At 34.5% G+C, this 19079-nt stretch overlaps 1 protein-coding gene across 7 annotated transcripts in view; it reads left to right on the top strand.

The window, feature by feature from the left end:
- The window catches only part of NFIB (nuclear factor I B), a 270748-nt gene that overhangs the window by 54844 nt on the left and 196825 nt on the right, over positions 1-19079 (top strand). The window contains exon 3 of one of the 7 annotated variants that reach the window (XR_012470854.1): positions 1-19079. This exon is cut by the window's left edge and continues 28980 nt beyond it. The exons of the other annotated variants lie outside the window; for them this stretch is intronic. The gene's annotated coding sequence lies outside the window, so the exon portion shown is untranslated. 7 annotated transcript variants of the gene reach the window in all.

Raw genomic sequence — 19079 nt, 5'->3', positions numbered from 1 at the left:
CCTCTCAATTATAGTTCCTATGATCCATAAAAGGCATATTTCCATGGGACCAAGAAAGAATATTCTTGTACAGGGTACTCTGATCCATTTTTCCTCTATGCACTTGACACCAGAATTTTGTGATTGCTCCTCATATTGCTATTAAAAAAGCCAAACAATTAGATTTGGAATTATCTAAATGAAGAACTTTCAGGGCCACCTTCCCTTTCAAGTCTATATTTGGAGTTTATACTACAGTAGTTACATGTGCATAAGAATACTTTAGCCATATTCTCAGAAAAATTAACATCTAGAATCTCTAATGTTCATTTATTTCTTACTGTTTAGAGATCATGTCTTAATGTTTTACATACAGCCTTCCCCCACCCCGAATAAATAAAGTTAAGAAGCAAACAATGGTCAGTTATTCATTAATGTCCTTGAAATGGCATTTAGAATATTTAGAAAAAATAGGGGCAGCTAGGTGGCATAGTGGATAAAGCACTGGCCCTGGAGTCAGGAGTACCTGGGTTCAAATCTGGTCTCAGACACTTAATAGTTACCTAGCTGTGTGGCCTTGGGCAAGCCACTTAACCCCATTTGCCTTGCAAAAACCTAAAAAAAGTTTAGAAAAAATAAAACCTTTAAGAATTTCAAGATGATTTAGAATATTTTTATTTAAATAATTTTGTTTATTTAAAAATTTTTCCCAATTACTTGTAGTGATGGTTTTTCAGCATTCATTTTTGTAAAATTTTCTCCTTCCCTCCCTTTCTTCTCCCCTTCCTAAGTCAGCAAGCAATCTGATATAGGTTCTATATGCACAATTAAAAACATTCACTTTTTAAAAATGGATGAAAGATCTTTATAAATAATAGTTCTCTTTAAGTCAATATAAAGAAACAGATTCATGTTATAGATTTAAAAAGTATAAAAGTATAATAAAAAAACCCTACTAAGTTTCTTTTGGGGGGAAAGCATGCCAGATGTTTAAACAATATGGCAGAATCTCTACATGCTATGGCACAAGAAGACTTTGGGAAAGAAATCATGTCTGGACCCCTAGTGTTTAACAGTTTTAGACCCCTGACCTAGAAACAGTTTAAACAGATGTTTAGTTCAAGGGATTTATGTAGTTGATGTTGAAATTTTTTCCTTTGGAAATAACTTTCTCTAAAATGGAAGATATTTTATTTCTAATCTTTCAAAAATGTTTTCTTATATTTTGTTTGTTATACATCAATAGTGTTTCTAGCATGACACTATAATTCTGTTTATACACATTCCTTTTAAAAAGGTTCATTTCTGCCCATTTGTGTATTAGTATAGCTTCTATTTTTATGCTATATCTGACAGTTTTTGTTGTAATCAGGCTACAAAATCGAGAGAATGAGTAGAGTTTATTAAAGGAGGTAACACTATGAAATAATCCCTCTCCCCGCTTTCTCTTTGTCCTCTAGATTTTGTTCCCCCTTCCAAATGAATTGTAAGTTCCTTGAAGGTAGAGCCTCATATCAATTTTATATTTTTCTCAGTACCTAGGAAACAGAGACCAACTAAGGAAAGTTTGTGTATATTTTGTGTAGTATTGTTTGATGTCCTATTGTGTTAAGTACCTCCCCTTACCTCTCATTATGGTCCCTCTCCCAGAAATCATTGCTTCCAACTTTGATCTTGGCACCAAGAGTTCATTCCATTGCTTGGGTCAGTCAGAAATGATGCATTGCATCACAGCTGCTTTTATGAAAGTGTTTATTTCATATCTGAAATGTTTTTATATACATTTGCTCTGCTTTGACTTGCAGACTGAGAAAGCAGTTTTACTGCAGGCGAAACAGCCACCTGTGAAAACTAATTGCGTAGGTAGAGGTTTGATGGTATCTCTGGGAGTGATCCAGCAGGAAGAAAGTAAATGTTCTTAATCTACAAGGAAATCACCTGTATGCCAAGCTGACCCCCTTCATCAAAGCAGGGATTGAAATATCCCATCAAATAGGTGGCGTGTGTTTACGTGGGGGAGAGGGGAGGGAGCTGCTGTGAAGGCAGGTGCATTTCATCCCAGTGAACTGTATAGATAAATGAAAAATGACAAACATGATAGACTCCAGCTAAATTGCCTCATTAAGGACTGTAATGTAATATGAATGGTGTATAGTTACTTTCAAACAAAAGTTTGAGATGTGACTGCCTTTAAGTTCCTTTTTCTTCCCCCTGACTGAGTTTTCCTTTTCAGTATTAAATTCTTCTGTTCTGAAGTTTTCTTTCTTTTCTTGATCCCACCATTACCTTTAAATTTTCTTGCTGCTAATAGATTAAGAAATACTATGATGGAGAGGCAAGAATGCAAACTACCTTTATAAGCAGTGTCTGTGTGGCTCCCTGAATTGACTGTCAAGAAAGTGCAGAAAGATCAAGGCAGCTGGGACCTTGCCATGTACATACTAATAACCCCATTGCTTCTGCCACGTGCAGATGTAGCTTGTTCATGGGACACAGATCAGCTCTTGGCCTTTTAAGCAGCAGTACTTCAGCTATTTTGCAACTCTATTTTCATTGGTTGAGTTTTGAATGGATTGTAGTGGCTACCTCTCAATTTACCTGGCCAACTCATACACCTATACTTTTGACTTTCTCATGTAGCCAGTATAACCTTAGCTGTGTATGTCTATACATAAGTGCTTTTCTAAGTGGCTGGGTTTTATGGGAAAGCAAAATTCCAGAGGTGGGGGAAAGTATTTCTAGCATTTGGGGAATGAAAATCTTGTGGATTTTCAAGGACTCTAGTGAACATACTGTTATGGTAGATGACAAAAGAACTTGGATAGATATGTGAACATTAATTAAAATAAAGTTAAAATGACTGTTAAAACATGTTTCATTTAAATAGAATACTTTTATTATGTTTTTGTAGCTTTTATCATGATCACACTCAATACAAGGTGAAAGATTTGGTACTTTGAGTGAAAATAACAGAACTGAGTTTTTAGAAGAATGTAGATCCTGTAGTGGAAAGAATAGAACCAAACCTGGTTCTGACTTAACTCAGTTTGTGACCTTGAAAAAAGTCACGTCATCATTTTTTTTAAAGGTTTTGCAAGGCAAATGGGATTAAGTGGCTTGCTCAAGGCCACACAGCTAGGTAATTATTAAGTGTCTGAGGATAGATTTGAACTCAAGTACTCCTGACTCCAGGGCTGGTGCTCTATCCACTGTACCACCTAGCCACCCCTCACTTCATTATTTTGATCTCTGTTTTCTCATCTGTAAAATGGATGCATATGCCATCTGGTTTGTCCTAGCTTAAAAATATAAAAAAGCAAATGTGAGAATAAAATTAGGAGATTAGATTAGATGAACTCAAGTTTCTTTTCTATAACCACAACCCTTCTCCAACTCAGATAGAATGGAAAGAACACTGTTTTGATTTCAAGAGACTTGGGTTCAAATAACAGCTCTGTCACCAACTCTGATTTGGGCCACGTCACTTTTAACCTTGTACTGCCTCTTTTTTCTCAACTGTAAAATGAAGACAGTGTAGATCATGTTCAAGCTTCGTTCTAGTTCTGTTATGCTTTGATTATTTTGAATATTCAATAAAAGTGGTTACAATAAAGGAATAGTATAAATAGAACTAATGGAAACAGAAGATTAAAAATATTTCCTTAATTTTTGTAAAGTGACTGGTGACTGGGAGTGCAGAGAACTCAAGTTTTGTCACAAATTCTCTCATTTTGAATCTGATAAAGCTTCTTTTGGGTTTGTTTCTATGTAATATAAGCAATTTAGTGAATCTATTACTAAGTTATCCTTCTTAAAGAACATATATAAATGTCTTATGGTATCACTATTAAATATATCATTAACATTGTTATAGTCTGAAAATGGTTACCCACCCAAAGACAATTCTGAACAAAGTTTATGTTAATTTTACATCTTTCCCTCTCTCCTGTTCCCCATAGAGTTGTCTCTAGGCTGTACTTCTCTTAGGAAATTTTCTGGGAAATCTTTTCCAAAAAGGATAGAAGGGATTCTTTACTATAGAAGAGTTGAGCTTTAGTGACTCAAGACCACTTAGTCAATACAAGTGTAGAAATGTTCTTGGTCACATAGATTACATAAATTTCTCTCCCAGTACCAAAGTTCTTTGACTAGGAGGACTAAATTATTCAACTCAGATCTGAAATCACTGTTCCTTTACTAATAAGTGTACAAGGTTAAACAGCCTGTGGGTTAAATGCTATGTTGGAATAAATTGCTGTGTTAGATCAGATTGATTATAAAAATAGTAGATCTGAATCAAAGTCATTCTTGGTTCTCAGTGATGATAAGCAGTGCCATCCCTCCATCATATTAGAGATTGTATAATCAAGAGGTCCTATTAACTTCTGTGAAAGCTTAGTATGTTCATAAAAGAACATGTGAGATGTCTAACCCTAAAGACCCAACTATAATGTTCACAAAGTTTATTGAAATGCATTGTTTAATTAGAACCTAATTATATGTGTCATGTACTTAACAAAACAAATACAAAATTCATTTTGCTTGTAACATCATATTTCTTTATAGTTATAATAGACAAATCTGACTACTTAGGCTAATATATTCTAAAACAAAGAAGCAATAAGGAACATATTAATGATTTCATTCTTTGAATCAACTATTTCATTACATAAAGATTCCTGAGGTTTTTCACCTTCTTGTTCAGCTATTCCTAAGGGAATTACTAGACCAACAACTGATCCTGTGCTTATCAGAATGAAAAGCTGTTCTTAGAACTGTTTGGCAATCCACTTGCCCATAAACATTTTAAGTTGACTGCAATTTTCACCTGCTGCTTCTCTCCTTGTTCATGCCTTCTCTCATATAAATACACACACACACACACACACACACACATACACACACATATATACCCCTCTTTCCCCATATGTTGCTTGTTGATATATAGGCATGTTTCCCTAAGACATGGTATAGTGAGCTTGGCTTTTCTCCCCACTTTTAGACTAGGTCAGAGTTCAGTCTTCCAGTCAATCAATATCTCAATGATCTCCTATCTTCCTTGGAGGAACCCCTTCCCCAGATGTTGTGATAATCATCTCCTGCCCCTTTCTTTTGCTTTGCCTATACTCAGATCTGTGAATTCACCATTCTTATGTCCCAGAAAAAAAAGCTCATAAGTTTGCAATAGCTTAGGTAGTCACATGTCATCAGTGCTCACAGTAACTTCTGCCCCTCTAAATAGAAGGTAGAGAATGGAGCAAAATTTCCTCCCAAAACCTCCATTTAAAGAGGATTTCCAGACCAGCCATTTTCTTTGAGTTTAATTCTTTCATTCTATTCCACCCTCATTATTATGCTGGCCCTCCTCCTCCTACTTTTCCTTTTCCAACTTCTCTTTGTGAGTTGTCTTCCCCCATTAGAGTGTAAGCCCCTGAGGGCAGGGACTATTTTTTTAAAATTTATTTCCCAGCATAGTTCCTGGAACATTATGGATACTTAGCTTAATAAATGTGTATTGCATTAAAAAAAATTAAACTCCCTTAGGAGGCCCAGCTGATTTCACTCTGCTCCTTTGTCCCCATTTCCCAAGTAATCTCCCTTTACTTTCTCTTTTTCATTCTTTAGTTATAAGCCATGAAAACAGGAAGTGAATGAAAGAGAATTTTCAAAACTTGCAATACACTTTATTCAAATGTCAAAGAAAAAATGTCTTAATCTTTTGAAAGAAACTCATTTGGAATTTTGGGCACAAATATATATTTAATTGTACTTTCTGAGACTTTAGATGACTCATGTGCATGTGCTTAATATATTGAAATATAATATATACTTAATATTTATTTTCCTTATTTTCTATGTAAACCCATGTGATTATTTTTTTATAGTTTTGTAAAAAGATAATTATGTGTGGGAAAAGTGTTTACTATATGGTTTTTTAAATCTCTGATTCATTGTTGCAAATTGGAAGTTGGATTGGATGGTGAGGATAGGACAAAGAAATAAGCATATGATCATGGATTTTTCCCTTTGTCTTAGAAGAATTATCCTTCCTGGAGGTTGGAGGGTCCTTTTCTTTTTCTTTTCCTGTTGATATAGTTAGGAATTAGAGAATGTTAGAGATAAAAGTCATTTTGAAGGATCAGTCTTTAATCTGCATTTGCCCTTCTTTGTATTTCTTACTTGGCACATAGTGGGTAAAATTAATAAGTGTTTCTAGACTTGATCTGAAAAAATAAGCAGTTAAAATCTAAGATGCTTTGTAAAATAATTAGAAACAGAAGAAAATCTAAGGAAACTTAGAAATCTTGAGGTAACTATTACAATGGTGAGTTGTGAAACAGCATGTTTTTTTGACTATTAACTTCCTATCATATGTTAAGTTGTATGAAATATGCAAAAGATACTTTATATCCAAGACTTCTTTAATCTTAGGGTGATTGTGACTTTGAGAAAGTACTCAACTTCCCCACACCTCACCTTCTCCATCTATAAAAGGGGGTTATAATTATTTCTTATCTATTTCGCAAGGGTGTTGGGAAGATTAATCAGTTACTCCCTATAAATCACTTTATATAAATGGAAACAAGAACAAACTGTTCTTGTTATTTATGTGACGTATCACTTTTTCTCCTGGTGATAAGCATGCAGACTTTTCTATCATGCTTTGCTAAATCTTTATGGCCATTTGGCAAGAATACTAAACCAAGGCTGTCACTTCTGTTTGTTTGTTTTTTCAAAAAGATCCAGCAAACATTTCTTAAATTCTTACTATATTCAAAGCACAGTGCTAGATTGCTGGCCTGAATTAGATAGAAAAGTTGGGGATGCAGTCTTTGCTCCTTAAGGAGCTTATACTCCTCAGACGAACATGGTGTGCCATAGTGGAGTTGAGAGGGTACCAAGCTAAAATATATACAAATATACAATTTGAAATCAAACATTTACTCTATTTGGCTAATTTTACTAGATGTATTATATTCTCCAGTAAGGCAAAAATTATTGACTGGAATTCCAAAATTTACTCAGATATTCTCAGTGTGAAAACTAGAACTACTTTTATTTATTTATTTTAGGCAATTGGGGTTAAGTGGCTTACCCAAGGTCACACAGCTAGGTAATTATTAAGTGTCTGAGGTTGGATTTGAACTCAGGTTCTCCTGACTCCAGGGCCGGTGCTCTTTCCACTGCACCACCTAACCACCCTATTAGATTTTGAGGTAACTCTTAAAGACCACTAGAGCTGGGTCATTAAATATTTTCACTATGAAGACTATTTCACCACTCTAACCATACACCACACTGGTTCCTGTTGGCCTTGCTTCTTTCCTACCCTTCCCTGTCCTACCCCACAAACTATCAACTGAATGGATGGGCAACATATGAATTATAACATAGGTAAGTTATCTAGTTATGCCATAAAAGAAATATTAAACATTTTTTATTATAAACATGAATTATACAAGAAATTACATAACCCTTTTGGAGAAACATTGGATAGACTGCTTTATACTGAATTGCTATTCAGTTCAGTCAGGAAAGTTTATAGTTTTCCGGGTTGTTTATCTTTTCAGAATATTAAGGGGTATGACATGGCAGATTCTATATCAATATGAATACCTTTTGATTTACTTTAATATTATTCATCCAAAACAAAATGTACCAAAACTATATTCTTGGACCAAGTTGGACTGGTCAGCTCTGGGGTGTGTGTGTGTGGGGGTGATGCCAACAAATCTTTGAATTGTGTTTCTTCAACACCATGTCCACTTTTCCTTTGAACTGCAATTTAGGGAATTACCAAATTGTCCGGATATATTTTAACTAGTGGTGACCTTTGAATTAATTGCATAAGAATTGATCCCTTTTCACCCAAAGAGGCATACATATTCTAGACTTTAGAGTCTTGTTCACTTTTGTTTCTACTCAGACCATGAGCTTCTGATTTATCTGGAAGATCCAAAAAACCTCTACCCAGTTCCAAAAGCAAATTGAATAATCCGAAGAAATATACTTGTCTGTCTAGCTTAATCTTAGCACCTCATTTTGATAGGATTGGAAATGTTTGGATTTTAAAAGTGTTTAAGGATCACAAGAACTGAACTTTTTTCATAGTTTGATTATTTTTATAATATCTAAAGTTAAGTGTTGTTATAAAAGAAATTTTTTATGCTTCATTTTTACTTTTTACTCTTGCTTCCTTGTTGCATTGTTTCTGCCTACAGGAACAACTGGTTTATCTGAGGTGAATATAGATGATAATCATAGGTGCAGTTATGTGTTAGATGGGAGGGGATAGGAAGTTACTCGTTTTCAATAGAAAGCCCTCAATAGTTTAACAAAGAAGGAGAGATAAGTTTAAGTAAAATTTAAGAAACTTGTACCTTGATAGTTTCTTCAATATTTTTGTAAAACTAATTAGAAAAGACTCCTCCTGCATGAATAATAGAGAATAAATCTTTTTAAGACTACTGAGATCATTAGATGTTATATCATGATTTTTGTATATTACATCTGAGATGGTTTTTTACTTTTAAAAATACTGTTCTGAAATTAATTATAATTTTTATACATCATAGATTTTCCCTCCTTTTTTCCCTCATGTGGAAAAATATAGTTAAAAATAATAGATAGGAAAGTAGAAACTTTATTTTTAAAAGTAGGAAAATTGTAAAGGAAAGAGAAAAGGACTAAGAGTCAAGAGAACTGATTCCTAGTTTCAGGTCTACCTTTGACAGCTTTGTGACCCTTTATTTCTCTGAGTCTTACTTTCCTCTCCTGTAAAACGAGAGTTGGACTACATATTTTTGGTTATCCTTATTAGTTTTATTGCATTGTGGTTCTGGGTATTTAGAAATCAAATAGAAAATGCATTACCATCCAGTGATTAACTTTTAAAAATTATGCTTCCTAAATACAGGCTTATTTTTCTAGCTAAATAGATGCACTCTGTTACTAGTTCTCAAGGGATTATAGGAAAATCACAGTGGAAAAAAAAGATGATAGAGAGGGACTTAAAACAGTGGGAATATTGAAGAAAGCAGTGGAAGCAGTGGAAAGACAAGTTAAAAATCGGTGAGAATTAGTTTATTTTCTAACAGGCTTAATTTTGGCATTCAGCTTTTTGTCACTCTAGAGAAGAGAAGAGGCTTGTTTAAATGGTTTTTCTCTTCAGTTCTGTAACATGATATTTGATACATGATTAGATATAAGAACAAACTAATTTATTATCTTATAGGGAAATAAGCTGTGTTACCATAAAAATACTAACCCCCCCCAAAAAAAACACAAAACCCAAACCTACCATGTTCAGCCTTAAATGCACATATCCTAGTATTATTGGACAATCCCACAGAACAAATATTTATTTAGTGGTTGATGCTGACAACTACAGTGCTAACCTGACAAAGGCAAGAGAAGGGAAGGCAAGATCATCTCTCTTGCCTTCAGACTCTTATACTCTAGCAAATAAAGAATACCAGAAAAATCTCCTGATATCAGTAGATGTTGATATGTGCCTTACAGAGTACAAAAAATGTGAGTATATGTGCATACAGATCCCTTCTTGAAGCTTAAGCAAAGATGGTTGAATATCCAAGATCTTTGGAGAAAGTAAGGAACTCATAGAAATCATCTTACCCAATTGAGGAGGTCAGACAATAGGTTAGTGGGAGAATTGTGGCTGCTCAAATTCTGTTTAAGAAGGTTAAGTGTGTGTTTTGTTTTTTTTAATTCTTATTGAAAGAACAAGTCTCAGTGATTCAGGGAAATTCCTGCCCATTAACATAGTCTGTAGGTTCCCTTCCAAAACAGGATTTGGGTCAGTCTATCTGACATGTCGGAATTAGTTTAATCTGTGGCAGTAGGTCTCAAGAGACCCCTAGAACATGCAATGAAAAGGTGAGCAGCACCTTTGTGTGTGTGTAACCTCTCAAAGTGAAGTGTAGGCCTTGGTGAGCTGATACCATTTGTTTGCATACCATTTGCAGTAACCTGAATGACTGGTTATTCTGGTTAGGAGAAAATAGCATTGACACCATGTGATTCTGGCAAAGTAAACCACATTGGAACTTGGCCTTTGAATACCCAAGGGGCTGGCAGCAATCTCAGGGCTTGGCTGGGAGCCCCATTGAGCTCACTAGGAATCAGTTGACTGCTGAGCTGGACAAGCTGCCCTAGTTTTTTGACAAGCTCTGTCTAGAAGAATGATGGGCAGTTTGCCATTAGTGTTCTTTACTCAAGTTGCTAAAGATTAACTCTTTAACTACAAATGCATCAATCTTATACTTTGTTATTAATATTTATATAGTCAGATGACATCTTGGATGGAAGGTTTCATCCCTTTGCTTCACCTTGGACATGTCACTTCACTTCTGTGCCTCAATTCCCTCATTTGTTCAATGAGAGGCTTGGACTCCCCTCAAAGTCTTTGAACCTATGACCCGCTGCACTTTGAATTTCTTTCTTGAGTCCTACCATAAAATGCAAAGGAAAAAAATGTATATTCTTTATATATGTTTCAAAGGAATACTAGGAACTTGTTCTTTCCTTGACGCTTTAGATTTTTCTTTTCTTTATAAATTGTCTTCTCCTAATTACATGAATTGTGAAATGCTGTGTATTAGAAATCCATGGAAATAAATATCATAAAATAATTCAGTTTAGTAGCATACATTAAGTGCTTCTTGGGAACAAAAGCTCTGTAACCTAACATTGAAGAAATAGAAAATTTAGATGACATGGTTTTCTAGTCCTTATGGAGCCTACAGTCATGTCAATTATATAAATAGATGATGAAAATCCCAAATAATATAAGTATGTTAGAGATATATAAAAATTATCTGTGATATTCCAGGAAGAAGAGTAGAGAATGGTAGAATGAAATCAGGGAAAGTGGAGTTCAGTTGCATTTTAAAGGGTGGGCAGGAATTTGACAGGTGAAGTCGAGTGGGAACATACAAAGGACAATTTGTGAGCAAAGGATATGGAAATGGGAAAGCATAAGGAGTATTTGGAGGACTGATTAGTTGAAGTTGAGTGTGAGGACATAAATCTTAAGTCTGGAAAAGGAACTTAGCATCTAGCTTTAGCTTTGAATGTAAGGTCAGGAAGATCTGGATTTAATTCAGCAACTAGTAGGGAGCTACTAAAGATTTTTTGAGGAAAGAGATGACATGAGTTTGTATTTCACTAAACCCCACATATCTTTTTTTAAAACGTGGTGATTCAGATTATGGTAATGATAACAGAGAACGTATTAGAACACTATTAATAATTTGGGGGCAGATAATGAGGACATATAGACTCATGGCACTGACAACAAACCTAAAAGCACCACATAAAAATGTAAGGCATTGTTATTATTGTTATTAGCTTTGAATATTCTTTTTAGTAAAACTATGGCCAAACACAGTATTTTGAATGAAAAGGGATTAATTGAAATAGAAGATCATGGTTATTATCAAATTCCAGAAGAACAAATTGTAGGAATAAAACTTATTTCCCCATTTACTTATCTCGTTAGTCTTAATTGGAAGTAGGGGTAGTGCAATAATGTTTTCTTTCCACTAGGTAGAAAAAATAATTAAAATTGATTGTTGCTGATGAATGGGGAAAGTAGGCCCTTTAAATTTCCTAAGGACCAATAGAGAAATAAATTGGCATGTTTAATCTTGTTTGATGCTTGAATTTTTTTTTTCTGAGATATGGCCTTGAACCCTGAGGTATAAGACAAATGGGGTATCCATGATTAAGGAGAAATATGAAATCAAGGATCTAGTAAGAGTAGTTAAGATTATTTCTTAAAACCAAATTAGTAAGTGATGTAATTATATGCATCTTAGAATTTGGTGAAGAGGAAGATATGTTTGACTGAAATTTTCAAGTAGGAACCTTAAGAACAGGTTAGAGGTTTTCTCCTAGAGCCAGCCTGTGTAGAAGCTGTAGGTTGATCAGAATTTTCTTCCTTTTCCCCCTCCGACCCCTAACCTCCTGGAGGGGAAAAAAAAAGAAAACAAGGTTACATTTGAGATTCTGTTAGTCCCATTTTAAGTTTTGGAAATTTAGTTTAAAATTTCTTTTGTGTTTTCAAGCTACTTGTCATTGTGTATACTTATTCTCCTCCTTCATTCTACCCCAAACACTACTCTAACTGATGCAGTTTTAGCTGACTTCTCTATTGTAGTAAGAAAATTAATTATATCAATAAAAATCTCAAAACCTTTCCAATAAAAAACAAATAAACATTATGATAGAAAGATATTAGTAAAATTTTAGTTTGACTGGTCAACTTGAGGAAAAAAGAGAAAATAAGTTTAAAGATTTGGAACAAGTCCATAAATGATTTCAGAGATTCCATACAACTTCTTTTCCCAGGTGAGATTTTTTTTTTGGCGGGGGGAGCTGAGCACTGTGAACAGGCCCAAGATTTTTGGCATTCTTGTTGATATTTATGAATAGGGAGAAGGATAGTATATTTCTATCGCTTTTTAGGTCTGACATTATATAAGTATCATTGCACTCTCTTGCCTGGGCATGAGACCCTTTAAAGGAATATGGCATGAGAGAATCCAGAACCCTCCTCTGGGGTGTACTATTGTGCTTGACTAGGCTCTTCTAGAAGCCTATAGCTATAGAAACTGAGAGGTTGTGTAGTCTGATAATAAATAGACTCAAGAAGTGATTAGAATAATCTGGATGATAGGGTGGGAGGAGCTATATTCTTAACTTTTTTGGATTAAAAAGCAGAAAATTCATATATAATGCTTTATTATTTAACAAAGTATTTGCAGAAACATTGATTAATTTTATCCTGAAATCAGGACTTCAAAGTTGGAAGGAACCTTAGTTTATCTAGTCCAGCCTGTTTAAGACTAGCAATATCTTCTACAGCATCTCCAACAAATGGTTATTCAGGGTGCTTGAAGACCTCTAGTAATAGGGAGTTCACTCCATTTGAGGCAGCTTGTTTTAGGATCATAAATTGAGAGCTGGAAGTGACCTTAGGGGCCATCAAAGTTAAATGCCATAATTTTACAGGTGAAGAAGTTGAGACTGAGAAAGGTTAAGTGAATTGCCCAGGGTCACACAACTAATAAATGTTTAAGGCAGGATTTGTATTCAAGCCTTTTTGAGTCTAAATCTAGCTCTCTCTTCACTGCATTGCCTTGGTACTCCACTTCTGGGCACCGCAAATCATTATTAGGAAATTGTTCAATTATATCAATCTAAAATCTGCCTTCCTACACCTGTCATCCATTTCTTGTAATTTCAATAGACTGGGCCAAGTAAACCAAACCCTAATCAGTCTCTCCCATATGACAGTCCTTCAAATATTCAAAGGTATCTATAATGTCTCTGACTGCTTTTGTCTCCAGGCAAAATGTCTCTCATTACCCCAGTTCTCCTAGTCATCTTCCTCCAGACATCCCCCAGCTTATCAATGGATTCTCCTAAACTTAGCCCACAGAACTGAATACCGAACATCTGATTTGTACTAGCTGCAGCAGGGAGAGTATAGTTCTGGTTACTGTGACCTCATTAATGCAGTCTAAGGTTGTGTTATCCTTTTTTTTTGAGTCACCATGCTGCATTGTTGGCTTACTGAACTTATAATTCATTAAAACTCTCATCTCATCTCTCTCTCTCTCTCTCTCTCTCTCTCTCTCTCTCTCTCTCTCTTTCTTTGTTTCTGTGTGTATACATTTCTCCTTTTCCCTCTCCTTCTCTTCCCTTCCTTCATTTCTTCCTCCAGTTTTCCTTCCCTCTTTCTTCCTTTTTTCTCTCTTTTTCCCATTAACTATGAACAGCACTTTACTAAAATAATCTTTCCTACCAACTGTCCCCTCCCCCATACCCTGAGGAGATTAGCTAAGTGGCTATCAGAACCAGGATTGGGACCTAGGATTTCCTTATTCCATTGTTTTTTTTCCCTACTGTCTTACCTGCCTTCCATGCTTTCTGCCCACTGTCCCTTTGTGTTCTCTATGAAGAAAACTTTGGGACTTGATAAAATATAGGTCTGGTCTATTGTTTTTAATTTTCTTGTTAAGTACAACTCTCTAGAATACAAAGCTGATGCTGTCTGACCATGACTACTCAGCTAAGTAATTTTTTTATCCTGAATGCATGAAGTACCAGTTATACTGTCATACATCAAATGGGTTTTTGCTTATGCCTGCTATAGCCAGTATATCCTGCTGAAATGATATCCTCAGAAGGAGCTGAATAGTTTGATATCTATACTATGAAAGGTAGTCTCATGGATTTAGTAGCTGTGATGAAGCAGAGATAAAGAGAATTGGGGAGAGAGAGAGAGAGAGAGAGAGAAATTACTGAAAGTTTAGCAAAGAACGATTATCTGTGCCTTCGGCTGTCATAGTTATTTTATTTTATTTTATTTTTGTGACCCATTGGTCATTAATATGTGTGAAATTTGGCAGTGTTAAAGAAAATCATGCTTGAATTGGCAATTCATATTAGACTTAACTAGAATTTAAGCTTGTCTCTGAGGTGACACTAGGGCAATTTTAAGCTGACAGAATGCCCAGCAGGACTGTGCCTGTAACCCTTAACTTTGGAAACAGTGAACATGGTGACATTTATTGTTGGATCATTGACACATTTTCCTGTGGGAAGTTGAGTAGGATCTTACTACATCAGACATTTGAAAGCTAGGATGGCAGAGTTATATTCTAGGATAGGACACTGACTCATCTTGTATTCCTGGATGACTCTTGAAAGACCTCTTGTACTCAGTTTTACCTGTCTGTAAAATGGTGCAAATACAGTTAGGCTCTTGGGAGATTAATTAGTCTGTTCATAAAATTGTATGTACTGGGCATCACACCAGAGTATCTTAAAAGTGTTTCATCACTTAATTGAAGACTATCTGAGCACCGCTTACCATGGCATTTCATTAGTGGTTTTATGAGGACCACACATGCATAGAAATATTTGCCCTCTTATGTAGGCCTCTAGTGGCATCTAATAATGGAATTTTGAATACATACCAGAAGTGTATTTGTTGGGGAGGGGGGTGAGAGGAGAAAAGGAGATGGAGGGAGGGAGAGAGGGACAGAGAGCAGACATGCTGAAGGAAAGGGAAAGAACTTTTTTAAAGGGAGAAATTGGAAGCTTAGTTTATTCCTGAGAAATTACATGATTCTTCCCTTTAGCATTCCACAGTGGGATTGTGCTACATCACAAAAATGATAAAGGGGCACCTTGGCATGATAGATGGAGAACTGATCTGGGAACCAAAAATACGTAAATATAAATTATATCTCTGATGTATATTGTTTGTGATTCTAAGCAATTCACTTAACCTTTCTTTGCTTTAGGTTACAATCTTTAAACTGTAGAGAAGATGACAGACATGTATTGATAGAATTTCCTCTACAGGAACTCCTACACCAATAAAATCATAGGTCCAGTATCTGTCCAAATCCTTTCTCTCATAAGAATGATTGAAACCAATCATCAATTTGATTGCAATATATTTTGAGCAGTTTTTTCAAACTGAATATTGTATTAACAAAATTCCAAAGGTAAGTATGAGGAATGGCTAGTAGACAGAAGGGGTAATTGGTCCAGGCAGATGGTGTTTTTCTTTTTGAGGGAAGTACTGAATTGAATGTTGTTTTTTGTGGGACATTATGGTGATGATGATGATGATGATGATGATGATGATTAATATTATCTATGAAGTTTATTTTGGGTACTTCTATCTAAATATAATCATATTTATTTTAAAATTTATATTAACTTAACAAATATTTATTAAGCACTTATTATATACATTAACTTTTGGAGTTTATAATCTTGAAACTGTAGCTTAAAATTGTAGGTTTAAAATTTCTCTTTGGGTCATTGATGCAAAATATACTGACTACTGTAAAGTATTTAAATGTTCCTATTTGTAGTAAATGCTTAACTTTTTTGTAAATTTATTTAAAAATTACCTGTGTACTCTTTTCCAAGCTGATGAGTAATTATTCCATTGCTGCTGTTTAATTCAGATTCTATAGCGTTTATAAATTATTGCTATGTAATTATACATATATCTTCATAATGAGGAAAATTACTTTAATTGGAAAGTAGAAAAATCTAAATAGTTTAGATTTTTCTATTTTCCAAAGGATTTAAAAAATCAATTATTCCCCTTTTTATAGGCAATGTAATATAGTGAAATGTGTCCCAGGTTTGGAGTGAAATGACCAGGGTTCAGACCCCAGCCCTGCCACATTCTTGTTGTCTGGCCTTGGCTAACTTGTTTAACCTTCTGAACTTTGTGAAGTATTTCCTCATTTGTAAAATGACAAGTTTGGACGATGACCTCCAAGACTCCTTTCAGTTCTAGACCTGATGGGTGCTTCTATGTGGAACTACATAAAAAACATGAGCAATAGTAATTCCTGAAAATATTTGTGCATAATTATTGTACTCTTGTAAACTGTTTTTATGTATAATTCGGAATTATTTCATATTATCTTCTAGAATTACAACATAAAAATATTGATTTATGTATCCCTTTTTGCATTACTAATTTGTAAACAATGCAGAGATATACACAAATTTTTGAGAAACCAATCACTAAAGTCCTATCACAGTAAAGTCCTCTGAGCTTTCATTTATTCAAGCTTTATTTTTGACTTTTAGATGCTTGAACTTTATTTTAGAATTTTAGAAATATTTAACTTTGTTTTTGGATTTTTAAAGTTTTATTGGCTATCTTTTTTCTTTTTTTGTAAAACTTAAAAAAACCTAAAGTTTAAAATGACTTGAAATTTATATCACTATTGACTCAAAAATATTCCATATCCAAATTGCTATATTTAAAAATTTAGTAAACCTGATAGCCAGACGTATTCCCAGACTAACTTGTATGGGCTGCTTTTTGAGATCACAATTGGAATTGTTTCAAGGTGTTGTCCACTGCATGCTATATAAATGACGATAGTCTAATGCAGATTCATCTTCATGTATTTAGATTGATAAAGCTTCTGTGTTCCAAACATGCATAGTTCATTTGAAATGCAGAAGCATATGTTCAGAGTAAGAGTATATTTTCAGGTCACATATATTCATTAGTACATGTGTAAAGGTATATTTCCTATAATAATCCATTCAGTATTTTCTCAGAACTTTCTCCACATTCCATCTTGCTTTAATTGGACCATTGGCTTGAACTCCTTAAAAACCTTTTCAGTGAAGCAGGAGTACATTGTAACATCTTTAACTCCTATAGAATAATTGCTTTGTTGATCATATACCCATGCATGATAAGAGATGCATCAGAAGAAATCTGGTACAGAAGTATAAATAATACTTATCTTTAAGCCAGCATCTGTCATCTGCTTCAGCAGACAGTGTTTTCTTTCATTCCAGCACAAAAAGAGCTGAAAGATTTATGGAGCAGCTTTGTTTGTGCTCTGTGATGCTTAATCAATTTTTATTAAATTCTAAATTAAAACTTGGCTTTCACTGCAGATTTTCCCCCCCTCCCCCTTCAGTAGACATCTCTGATGTATAGACCAAGGAAAGAGATCATGATCGCCTGAAAAGGTTATGCATAGGTGGGACAGTGTCTGATCTTTGCTTCAACTCAGGCTTTTCTGGATAACTTTTTTAAAAGTAATTTTACTGAATTCAGTTATTTTCTTGTTGATTTACATATGAGATTATGATTAAACCTGAACCTTAGTGTTTTTAGACTTTTTGAAATCTTCTCATCTTCCTTTGATTGAATTAGTTTCAATTTGTTTTAAAACAATGACATTCATATTCCTTTGTAACCCTGATTTTTATTATAGACAACCTTTATAAACTACTTAAAGATGAGGGAAGGTAGCATCGTATTCTTTTTTGCTCTGGAATGGTTTAAAAAACCCACTTTATCTTTCTCAAGTTGACTAACCTACTGGTCATTTCAAAGGCTTCCAAATTGAAGTTCTAAGTAGAGTAGGTTTAATATCTTGGGGATCTGATTGCATGGAGGCATGGGCTTTGTGACCTCTTTGTGATGGCTTTACTTAACAGGTTCTTCATTTGGAATTGTTCTGTGCTTTCCTACTAAGTCCTTTGATTGAATGCCAGTATATGTTAGGAGGACTGGTCAGAAGGACTCATGGGAAAACCTTAAAGGTAGCAACCTCCCCTCATTGTTAGTGTAATAAGTGTTAAGAATAGGAGAGTTAAAAAGAGTCAAGTTGAATCCCTTAAAGATTTTTATTTAAGATTTATTTATTAAGATTCATGAAATTTAGACGACTTTGTTAGTGTAGGGGATAGACACATATATGTAAACATATGTTTATAACATAGCTATATATCTATGATATAGATATCTATAGATATCTATATATAACCTCATCTAACAAAGATAGCTTGGTTTTCTTGGATTTGCTTATTCTTACATCTGGTACGCAGCAGACTAACCTGTATATATTACTCATTTTGAAACATATGTTTGTGGGCGCTGATCCAAAAGTAGCTTATGTAGCTCCATTTCTAGGTGTAAGGTTTGTTGAAGAATAGAGAGAAGAAAATCTATGGAAATTGTCATTAATTATTGTTTATTTTCAAAGAAATCTGGCAAGCTGCAAACTTAAGATACAAGTATCTGTTGTTGAAGGCTTTAATGTGCTTTTGGAGGCTTTGACTAACCTAACAACTTATCCTAGAGTTAATTTCATATTTATTTGGGTGATAAAGGCTATATAAATATGTAAATATATTTCTCTCTCTCTCTTTATATATATATGTATATATACATACACGTGTGTGTGTATGGGTGTGCATTTATTTATTTATAGGGTCTGTTAGGTGGTGCAGTAGAAAGAATTCAATTCTAGACTCTACTTCCTGAATTCAAATCTAGCCTCAGATACTTACTAGCTGTGTGACCCTGGCCAAGTCATTTAATCTTGTTTGCCTCAGTTTCCTCAGCTGTAAAATGAAGGAAAATGGTAAAACACTAGTATCTTTGCCAAGAATATCCCAAATGCAATCATGAAAAGTTGGAAAGTGACTGAACAACAATATAATTTATATATGTGTGTGTGTGTGTGTGTGTGTGTGTGTGTGTGTGTGTGTGTGTTCAC

Source organism: Macrotis lagotis, chromosome 8 (genome assembly GCF_037893015.1).
Source record: "Macrotis lagotis isolate mMagLag1 chromosome 8, bilby.v1.9.chrom.fasta, whole genome shotgun sequence".
NCBI lineage: Eukaryota > Metazoa > Chordata > Mammalia > Peramelemorphia > Peramelidae > Macrotis > Macrotis lagotis.
This window is presented reverse-complemented; position numbering and strand designations above follow the sequence as displayed.